Below are 12,272 nucleotides of genomic sequence, written 5' to 3' on the forward strand. Positions count from 1 at the left end.
TATCAGTGTCTTGGACATTATAAGTAATAAAATGAGTATGAGTAAAATAAGTAAATGATCTTTTGGTCATTTATATTTGCCCTTATAAACAGAAGCCAGTTGGTGATCGCGTAAACCTCACTCCTCGGATTCAGCGACAGACGTTGTTCTGCAGTGCCATTCACAGACTCTTAAATGGGCAGGTGCTCATTTACGCTACGTGGTAGGGATGTGACGGTCGCGGAAATTAGCTAAGTGGGGGTGGTGACTGTCGCGTGATTCTCGCTAAGTGTGTGTGTGTATGTGTAGGTTAATAGGTATGATTAATATAATAATGGAAACACTCTTGTGTTATCATGCTTGGCCAAATGTCACGACTTTCACTTTTCACATTCATAACTATGCACTGGGCCAGATATCATCTGAAACTTCAGAGGTGTTCCCATCAAATATTGGCAGCCATCCAGCATCTCTCAACCAGTATTTGACGTGCGGTGCTGGCTCTGACCGGTCACCAGAGCTCGCGGCCACTCGTTTGCGTTTGCCGCGTACAAGCCGCACAGGTATAAAAAAACGCCAAATATTTCATTCATTCATCAATTCATTCATTCTCCTTCGGCTTAGTCTATATTTTAGAGGTCGCCAATCATTTTAAATAATAAAGTAAATATATATATATATATTTTTTTTTTCGTTCATAATATAAAAATAAAGACGTGCAGTAAGCCTAGGCTACTACATAACAATAAAAACAATTAATCTGGACAAACTAAAGACACCATGGCAGAACCCCAAAAATTAGAAAAATGAAAGGCAGGCAGAGTGTTAAAAAGAAATACTAATTTAGAACCACGGATGACTTATTCAAGCGCAGTAGCCTAAATAAATGTTATAAAATAATAAGAATAATAACAATAATAATAATTAAATAATAACAACAACAATAATAATTTAAATAATGAAACTATAGCCTACCCCAATCCTGAAAAAAGCTGCGTTTAAACAGCACAAACACATCTAATAACCCCTTAATGCTTATGCCATATATTAGACGGTTCTGTATTAATAACTGAAGACGCTCCTTTAATGCATTTGCTCGCTATGTTAAATTATTTTAAATTACACGTCCAATCTATACCCAACCTTAAATCGTAGCTGAACACTGTCTTTATCTAACACTATCTGTCCAACAGTTGCAAGTAAACTGTTTTGTGTGACATTCTCATAAAATCTCTCTGGTTTTGAATTTTGTATGATTATTTTATTTCCTTTCTCTTACGTTTATATTCTATATTATATGGAAGAATGAGTTAATAAAGATAGAGAATGTAGCCTCATATTCATCAAAAGACGGTTTATGTGCATTAGAGATGCGCGGTTGGCGGTTTCAGCCGCGGACTCCGCGGATCGGGCGGATGACGTGACAAAAAATAATATTTTAATTAAATTCGGGCGGGTGGCGGGCGGTTGTACCAATCAAATAAAAAAATATATATAAATTGTTAAATATGATCTGACCATACCTACATCCAAAAAATCGAGCACACTTTGAAATAGTCACATTTTCATCAGGTAGTAAAATGTCTAGTCGAGTCTATGAGCAACAAGTGCTGTGAGCGAGCGCTCCTTCAGTGCAGCAGGGCGCGTTATAGAGGCCAGGCGCTCTCGTCTGAATCCTGACACTGTAGATGCTATTTTATTCCTGCATAGTGCCAAGAAAATTCAAACTAGACCTAAGGTCAGGCATATTAAACCAATTAGCCTATGTTATCTAGACTACACATAGCCCATGTTTAATATAAACTTTTGAGTTCGGTCAGCTGATAATTTTACGTTCATATTGGTTTAGCCTGTTCTATTGTTGTACATGTTGTGTATTAGTTATTTGGCCTCGCTTTTACGTTCTGAGGCTTAAGGTTATTTTGCCAGAATTTCTTTGTCGCAAGCGTAGTATTTCATTATGCTTCAAGTTTGTGGGGATGATCGTAAGTTCATGGGTTATAGGGGCATAGACCTGTCATACAGGCAATTTAGCCTGGTCAGACTTCATGTTCGCTCAAAGAGGGATGGTATATATATATATATATATATATATACATATATATATATATATATATATATATATATATATATATATATATATATATATATATATATATATATATATATATATATATTTGTTAATTGAATTTCTAATTGTGGGGGTGACTGAGTCTATAAGGCTTAACTACGATATGACGTTTTTATTTATTTATTTTTTTTCAAATGTTTGCCAAAGCATGCGACTATACCTATGCCTACATTAAGATATTTATTTTAATATTTTTTACTGCCTGTTGTTTCTTTTGGCATATAAAATAGGCATTGTCTGATAGAGATATCAATAGAGGTTCATCTGTGTCGCAGAATTGGTGTTGTTTCCGATTTCTACAAGCTCAATAACTTCCACAGCAAAAAAAAAAAAAATTAAAAAAAATAAAAAAAATAGTCGAAAAACTGTGCCCATTAATTAGATGTGCAAGACAAGCAGATGAGTTTTTGGGGTTGCTATGGACAACTACAAATGTGAACATTATTAGGCTATAATGTAAATGACTTATTATTATTCTATCTATTTGCTAAAAATAAAGTGAAATAGGCATTTAGTAGTAGGCTAAATAGCAGCATGTTGAAATGATGTGTCAAAATGCGTTTTCTATTAGGCTACTATAAAAAAATGTACAGTACAGTGCGTTTAATTTAGACTATTTATTTCTGTCCCTGTGCGCCGATCGGAGACGGAGTTCACTGCTGATATTCGTGTTGGATATTCTGAGAGCTTTATAGGGTGCTTCTCATTTCTTATTTGTGCATCCTCGTTTCCTTTCCTTGCTTTCTTTCCTCGTGTCTTAGCTCCACCCCTCCGGGATGCGAGGGAATGCAAGGAAAAGACTCGAGGACCAAAGACACGTCCTCGTATCGTTTAGTGTCACTTCAAAGCGTCGTCAATTAATGCTGGATTTGGCTTGCACGTTTGGATTAACTACATGTCTACATTAAAGTCATTCTCTATTCTCTAATAATCAATAAAGAAACATTCATTTAATAATAAAAATGAATAAGCCATTCAAATAAAGAGCCCAATCAGCAGATGGCGGGCGGGTGCGGTTTTAAAAATTGGTCAGAAATATTGGTGCGGATGGATGGCGGACGGATGATGAGTTTTGTGATGCGGTTGCGGATGAAATAAAAGCCCATCCGCGCATCTCTAATGTGCATGTAACCCCACTGGTCCGAGCAGGGCGCGAGCTGGCGATACCGGTATGGGAGACAATGCTGTGAGGAGATTAAAGATAGTAAAGTCTAGATCAGATATGTTGCCAGCCGGAAGTGCGATATGCACATTAATAAAGCAGCATATTTTAATGAAACTGTGTAACAATAATGAATATTTTTACAGTACTGTGATGGTTGGGTTTAGGGTTGGGGTGGGAGAAGTTAAAAAAAACAATTTATTGGGAAATTTAACAGATAACATAAATAATACTCTGTACAACAACTGTTTTTACGGTACTGTGATGGTTGGGTTTTGGGTTGGGGTGGAGGTAGACGTTAATAAAATACAATAAATGGGAATTTTTATAAATAATAGAAATAATTGTCATTAACTTCCGGCTGCAAACGTATCCGATCTAGCAACAACCGGCTAAATATTGCAGAACAACATCTGTCGCTGAATCCGAGGAGTGAGGTTTACGCGATCACCAACTGGCTTCTGTTACATAAGGGCAAATATAAATGACCAAAAGATCATTTACTTATTTTACTCATACTCATTTTATTACTTATAATGTCCAAGACACTGATATTAATATTAAAAGCCACTTTTGTGCCTTTATTAGCTTTTTTCTCGTCTATTTACTGGGTAAAAAATCTTAAATTATTCCATCTCCACCTGCTGGTGGAAAAGCAGCTGGCGATCTTCAATCTGCAATCTATTGCTTTTCCTGCAGTTCCCGGATGTAATGTTGAATTTTAACAGTCGAATTTGAGCCACTGAATTTATGGAAGCGAATATTTGAACTGAAATAAAATGAACTGAAAATTACCTTTTGAATATTATACATCGTATTTTTAAAGGGTATTGAATATTTTGTAAGTGAATCCTGGAAATTGAAAATGAATTATTGAATTTATAAGTACGAAAACATGTTTGAAATATTTTTAGTTGAATTATTCACAGCTTAAATAAACAGCTATGTTAAATTTCAGGACCTAAAAATACAAACCCTGCAATTCAAGTCATTAAAATGCAAGAACTTGTTAATACGGTGTATTATTTTTTTCAGTTTGTGCTATTCAACAAGCTTTTTAATTCAATACTTTTGGCATTGATTTTGTTCCATACACCATGCTGTCCCCAATTAAAGCTGCTTTGAAATGAAAAATATTGTTAAAAAAAAGCTATACAAATAAATTGAATTGAACTGAATAAGACATGCATTCACCCCCTGGTCTCCTATCAGTTAGATTTACTATGGATTTATGCACTTTTGAATGATTCTAAAAAAGGGCCACTACCCAACACCATTATATAGCATGGAAAAGTCATTGTAAAATAAACTACTGTTTAATGAAATGGTAGGTTTATATTCATTTTATGTGAACTATTGCTTTAAAATTTCAGTCCCCGCATAGACTGATTTTACGCGGCTGATATTTTAAAAGCTAAATTGAGGCTGGGATGGGAAGAAACCCCGAAGTATCTCCTGAGTCACACAGGAACGTTGTGTACCTGGCTATATATCTTATCAGCAAAGAGAAAGTGACACAAATTTATCATTTCACTGCCTTCTGAGTGACCCGAAGGTCCGTTCTGAATGGATAGTTAAAATAAAAAGATATCAGACCTCATTTTCACCTCATTAGTTAGCTAAAGTTTTCTTTCCCAAACACACGTTTTAGACGCCCTTTATCAATCTCAAGTTAATGAACTGATTCTTTCACTATATTAGACTTGTCACAATTCTGAATTACAGTATTAAAATTAAAAATAAAAAGTCAAATTCCCGCTAACATTTAAGCAATGTTGAGCATGTTCGGAAACACCACTGATTTGCCATAATATTCACCAGTGCTCAACAGAAATGACTGTGACTGAACCGATGTTTACTGAGTGAAAACAGACGAGCGATCTGCTGATGAATCAACTTATGTTCACAGATTTAAAATGCTCCAGTGTCCATGTATCTGTGTTTGCACTCGGTGAAGAGCGGTGAACTGATGAACTTCACGGCCAATCGCAGTCATTTCTGTTGAGCACTGGTGAATTCTATGGCAAATCAGCTCTGTTTAAGAACCTAAAGTGCCTAATATGCTTTTAATTGTTTAAATTAAACTTAACTGACTGATATTCAAGTGATGTTTACATCACATCTGCACTTTGAAATTATGGCAACAGCATGTTGTTGCAATGTTTACAATGCTGATCCTCTACTTGTGGGTTTCTTCCTGCTTCGCTTTCATTTATTAAAATGGCAGCCTCATGAAATAAGTGTATAGTGACCTCTTAACTGATTAGAGCTGGTCTAGTTTGATACCAAGGTTCTTGGTTTTATGAGATATTGTAATTTACTTTTTTAAAAAAAACTTCTTTTGACTAGCTGCTTCAGCTCAGCATATTGTCTGAGACAGCACACTGCCTGTCTCAGCTTCACCATTCTCAGGTGACACACATGGCATTTTAAGGCAAATCAGATGGTTCCCCATAAATCAATGCAGAGCTGATTCAGTACTGCAATTCAGCATTTCTTGCAAAGGTTCAAAGAGTTCAAGACTGTAACATCATCTGATCAAATCTGATGGTGACTTTTACATTTTACGCTTGAAAGAGCTTTTAAGAAGAATATACAGAACACACAGAAATGGGTAGTTATACAGTAGTCCAGAGAAAAGCATTTGGCTTTCTGCCAACAGTGACTGGGACCTGCAAAGGATTGTCTTACAAGATGTATGATAGCACTGACCTACACTACAGGACAAAGACAAAACAAAATGATCCAACTGAATTAACACTCATTAAGGATCTATATCCAGTATCAGATGCATATTCAAGTAGCTAACTGATACCCTATCCCATACGATTATTTGCTCTTTTTGGATTTTTTACAATATCTGAATGTAGCTGTCATTTTTATTTATATTTTAACTGTACAATAACTCTAACTGTAATATTGTAAAATACAGGGGTATACGCTATTCTTGTATACTGTAAAATGTATCCCCCTTTGGTAGTGCTGAAGTTTAAGTGGTCAACACTTCAGTCTTCAGTGTCACACGATCCAATAGTACTTATCTAATACACTAAATTGTACTCAGAAAAATGTTCTTATTATCATTATAGCACTGTAACAAACTTATTTATTTATTTTGAAGTTTATTTGACAATAATACACATATGTACAATTTGCCAGAATTAACCAAAGGGCTATTTCAGTTGTAGTTCCTGGACAGATGGTAAAACTGACACCCTAAAACCATTATGTTAATATTGTCTGTTTACCATGATTAAAAGTCATGCATTGCATCTCCTATTTCTTCCATCATCCTATTACAACTACTTAGCAGAAATCTCATCTTATCTCTTGGGTAAGATCGGATTTCATTAAAGACTATAGTTTCAGAAAGACTGAACCGCAGGAAAGTCACTAGTGGAGAGGAAGGTGGGACTAAACCTTGCATAGAGCCTACTTTTAAAAAGCTCCTACAGGTTACTCACAATTTAAACTAATTTAAAGTAGTTAAGCATACATCTTATCCCAGACCTTTACTGATGCTGCATTTTAGAGGTTTAAGTCATTCATTCATTCATGCTCAAGTTTAGGGTCTTTGCAGTTTGTGGTCTGATGCCCTTATTAGTTTAAGTATAGAGATGAACCGGCATTAAATCAGAATTGGCTTGTTGCTGTTCATGCGTTTACAGCAAAACACCTGGCCCCGGTTTAATGTTTGTTAATCACTCCTAAACATATAGGAATCGAAGATTGTAAATTGTAAAATTCTAGAGTATGTTCCCCAAACCTGCCATTCAACAATCCAACACTAGTTAGTGCAATAATAACACTTTTTTATTCAATAGTAAGGTCTTATTTTTGCCAACCTTTGTTCTGGAGTTGCTCAAAAATGGTGAAATGCTGGCAAAAGGCTGTGCAAAAATGCTGTCATTTTACATTACAATAATTAGTCTGCAAATAAGCCAGAGACACTGAAGAAAATACACAGATGTATCAGCAGTCAAAATACTGCAGACAGCATAAAACAATGCTCTCCGATTGGTGGATCTCATGTTGGATCTCATGTTGGCTCCATGCAGGTTGTAAATAAAACACAATTGCCTCTTTAGAGCATCTAGTTAATGAAGTTTCATTCATTCTAAACCCAAAATCAGTCAGCCTTCTTAAAAACTGAAATCATAAATTTAGACTTGCAAGATTATTGAAATATTGGAAGAAAATTCGAAATACTAAAGTGGTTTTATAACATATGTATGAGGGGTAGTGTCTTCAGGGAATTTAAGATGGCATTTCTTCTTTATAATGGATATCCAATACATTTATAAGCACAACACTGCTTTCTTTACAGCTCTAACCAAGGAAATGTTATATCCCTGCTTTTCTACAGTATATGCACATATACTGTAAGTGCCATTTTCTGGAAGAGAGTGAATATAAATTTCCATTCAGTCACTAAGAGCATTCTGTTTTTATAAATCATAATATTTTAAAATGATACAATCTAATGTGGGTCATTAAGTGACTCATTCAGTTGGATCCAGCTCTGCACGATTCTGGCTAAAATGAGAATCAGGATTTATTTTTATTTTTATTTTTTGCTTAAAATCAAGATCAGATTTTCTCTCAATCCTGTAGATGTAAAATAAAAGTTAATATGAGAAAGCTATTATTATTGTTATTTCTCAAACATATGGTAAAACAAGAATAATAGTATGAGGCCTATGTGTTGGTCTACTGTTGGTTAAAATGTAAAATTTTGCATAGACTTGAATTGGTGGACTTAACCAGACTTAAATATGTCCTGGTTGTTAATTCACAGTAAAGTGATGACATCAGAATACAACTATTTATAATTCAAAAGACATGTGCTTGTTATTTGTCACTGACAACACTATTAGACAACTTTATTCACTGGTAAAATGAGACATTTGTCGTTATCAGATTCAACTTTTGTATACCACATTATACAAGCTAGAGTAGTTATACAGACTTAGTAAACACTTTCACTGCCGAGTGCACTCATGTAATGGCTGCTGTCACTGAGAAAGAAACATACAGGCAAATTATACTTCCTGCGCGGCTCCCAAACGATGGCTCAGTACAACAAACTAAACGTTATGTACAACTTTATTACCTGTTATTCACAGTTTATGAAGGTTGTGTTCGCTAAAATAGACATCATTGACGGGCACGCACACGTCCTTGGTAGTAAAAAACAGTGTGTCAGCTCATATGTGATTTCGTGGCCGCGAATACATCATTACATTAAGACAGAAATGACATTTATGGTTGAATTATACCTTATGAATACAGTTTGTGACACTTTCAACACCATTTGAAGGTGTCCATGTTGCTGAGCAATGAATATAAAATGTGAAAACTGTGTGCGACCACCTTTACACTCTCTCCTGACCTTGAAAATATAATTGGCTGAATCATAGAAAAGCTGAATTAAGATTGTGTGTAGGGTCAATCTCCAAGGATTCAAAAGTTTTAATCTCCAAAATTGTTTTAGAACTATTTAGTGTCAGATGTGTAAGTCTGCCTGAGTATATGTGAATGGCTCTGTCAAATTTTGGTGTTTCTCTGAATTCCATCCAATTTTAGGACTAAACGAAAAGGAAAAGGAAGAAACTATTAAACATCTAATTATACACACAAATCATTGGAACCACCTGACTTCAAATGTCTTAAATCCTAGAACTTCAAAGGCTTTGGATTATTATTAAAGCAAATATCCAGATTCTATAAAAAGCAAGCCATCTGTAAGTCATCAAAAAGCCTATTTTTCTATCAACTTATTCCGTCAGACAGGTATAAAAATAGAATCAAGATTACTGGTTTGAAGAGGCTTGAAATGACTGTACAACACAGGTGTCAAACTCCAGTCCTGGAGGGCCACAGCTCTGCACAATTTAGCTTCAGTTATAATTAAACACATCTGATCATCAAGGCTTCAGGCTTATTTGACAACTACAAGTAAGTGTATCGGAGCAGGATTGGAACTAAACTGTTGCCGTTTCTGTTTGGAGTTTGTATGTTCTCCCTGTGTTCACGTGGGTTTCCTCCATGCTCCGATTTCCCCACAAGTCCAAAGGCATGCGCTAGAGGTGAATTGGGTAAGCTAAATTGTTCGTAGTTTATGGATGTTTCCCAGTGATGGGTTGCAGCTGGAAGGGCATCCGCTGCATAAAACATATGCTGGATAAGTTGGCGGTTCATTTCACTGTGGCGACCCCAGATTAATAAAAGGACTAAGCCAAAAAGAAAAGGAATGAATGAATGAATAATGCTTAATATGAGTAAAAGGGGTAAATGCAAATATGGCTTGCCATGTCAGTAAAAAAAAAATAGGAAGTTTAAGTCAAACATATTTTGAGAAATATTATCTTTAAAAAGTATTTATTGAAAAACTACAAGTCTGCTAACCTGAAAAGATAGAGCAACAAAATCTAATGTAGGTCACAGCTTTTTGGCCAAATTTGGGGCTTGTATAATTTTTTTTATATGCCTGTATTATTGAATTGTAATATAAAAATAAAAATTATTCAAAAATGATAAGTCTGGTCAGCATGAGGAGATATAGCAACAATCTTCAATGCAGAAGGCATATTTTTACCAAATTTGACCTAGGAGATTTTTTCGAGGACAGAGTAGTATAACAGTATGTTGGCTTTCTCATCAGCAAATTAAAGTGTGTGTATTTGTGTCTTGAGTGTGTCCTTTACGCACTTACCTTAATTTGTTTGAGAGAATCAAAATATGCATCTCAGCTCTGAGAACATGGAGTAAACAAAAACAAAGACGGTGGAAGTCAATTAGGTAAAAACAGCCACAAACATTAAATTAGGGTGAAAAAATGAAAATCAAACAACGCATTAAAGCCAATGTTGTTACTAATCGTTCACGTGTCCAAGACTGGGATAAAAGGTCAAAAAGATCCAGTCCACAATTACTTTTCATATTAAAAAAAAAAGATCATTCTGTGTGCTTTTTTTCACCAAATGAGTAACATAATTTGTGAATTTGGCAATTAAAGAGTTACAATTCTGTCATTTTTAATAACATTTAGTAGTTTTGATCAGGACTGAGGTTGATAGATTAACAGATTTATGCAAAATAAAAAGGAAAGAAAAGAAAAAATATTAATCTGGAGCAGTCTTACAGCAGTTTAATTCAGTGGATGTTTTCATCCCTAACATAACAAACACAGATTTCACAGGGTCTTCATTTGCGAAAATGTTGTTTAAGAAGCAAATGGGGAAAAAAGAGAATGAGAGCAAAACTGCAACTGCTTTCTTTGCCAAGTTGAATTAGGGTGACTGTTGAAGCTCCTGTAGGGCAGCAGATAAAAGGTTTTAAAATTAGCCACTGCCCTTGAACTGATAAATCATGCCAACAGCACCATCTGTTGCAAACAAAAAAAACTATTAGAGATATGTATTCTAATTATTGGGGCATTGCAATATATCGAAATGATAGCAATATCACAGATGTTGAATGTTTGCAACAAATAAGTGACTTAATAAAAAAGTACCTTTGTGTGCCTGCCATTACTGCCATTAGCACACTCTCTTAAAGACTTTTCAATACATCAGGCTTTCAATACATCAGTTACATGCAGGGCCGGATTAACCAATGGGCCTTATGGGCACAGGCCCATTTTTGTAGACTATAAATATATGTACTCTATATCATTTATTTAAATTATACAAATTCTAGATTCATTTTATTTAAAAAGTATTATATTAATCTTATTTTTTAATTCAACTATAGGGGTGCGGCCAGGTAGGGGGCCTTACAAGACAATGTGCCCAGGGGCCCCTAATTTCTTAATCTGGGCCTGGTTACATGTCTCTCTGAAAGCAAGCAGAGTGGTTTTACCTGTCCAAAAATCTGTAATGATTTTAGAATGGATGCAGAAATGATGCATGATCAAGTATTCAAGTATTTATTTAATTATTTATTTTGTTTAAGATGTTTTTGTTAAGGATGTGAAGGTGTTGATAAAGGTTTACTATTGAAGCAAAGTGGTAGTGATATTCTTAGCAACAATGGTGTAGTGGTTAGTGCGTCGACGCATGGCACTCCAGTGCTCATGGCAACCTAAGTTTGATTCCCACCTCGAGGTCCTACAGTATGCTGTCCCTTCCCCTCTCTCTGCTTTGCTGTGTATACTTTCTACTGTCCTACCAATTAAAGGTGAAAACCACAAAAATAATGAATAAAAATGGTGGTGATATAAACTTTATGTTCATTTTGTTTCTTTACATTGTTAAAATGTCTGGGTTTTTTTTTTTTGTTGTTGTTTTGCAACACAGTACAACATGGATGTTCACTTTCAGATGTAGTGATAATTTCTCCCCCCTGAAATGGACTCTTTTCACATTTCTGGGTTTCTCAGCAAGGAAAGTCACCATACAGTAATTGGGTAAACTTTGAGTGCAGTGAACAGGAGATAACAACAAATAATTGTTTTGCATTCCTATTTGCACAAATAATAAAAGAAAGATAGTGCTTTCAGCTTTAGACTTGCTGACTTGCTGAATAAAAAATTGTGTGGGACTGATAATGCTAACCAGAATAGAGACCAATGATGCTGCATTGAAAACACCTCAAATAAGTGGATTTTTCTTTTTTTTTTTTTTTGCAATTTAAAGCAAAGAAGAAAATATATGTATAAAAAAATACTCAATGATTTGAGATGCTGATGACCGCTAAATGCATCATAATGCTCTTGTAAAAAAGAATACATATGAAACATATGACTTTTTTTTCAAAATATTGTAATTGCATATCCAATATCACAATGTATGCATCCAAAGATGCGAATTAGATTTATGCACAAAACATAATATTGCATACTTTAAAACATTTGCAAATAACGCACAGTTTCCATCCAATGAGTCAAAGTGTGGTTTATTTAAAAGCTCATTTCAAGAGGAGCACGTGCTTATGATCGATCCAGGCTGGTCCCGCATCAGCTAACACATGATGCACCAACCGAAGATGAATCTTAAC

The sequence above is a fragment of the Danio aesculapii genome, chromosome 7 (genome assembly GCF_903798145.1).
Source record: "Danio aesculapii chromosome 7, fDanAes4.1, whole genome shotgun sequence".
Lineage (NCBI taxonomy): Eukaryota > Metazoa > Chordata > Actinopteri > Cypriniformes > Danionidae > Danio > Danio aesculapii.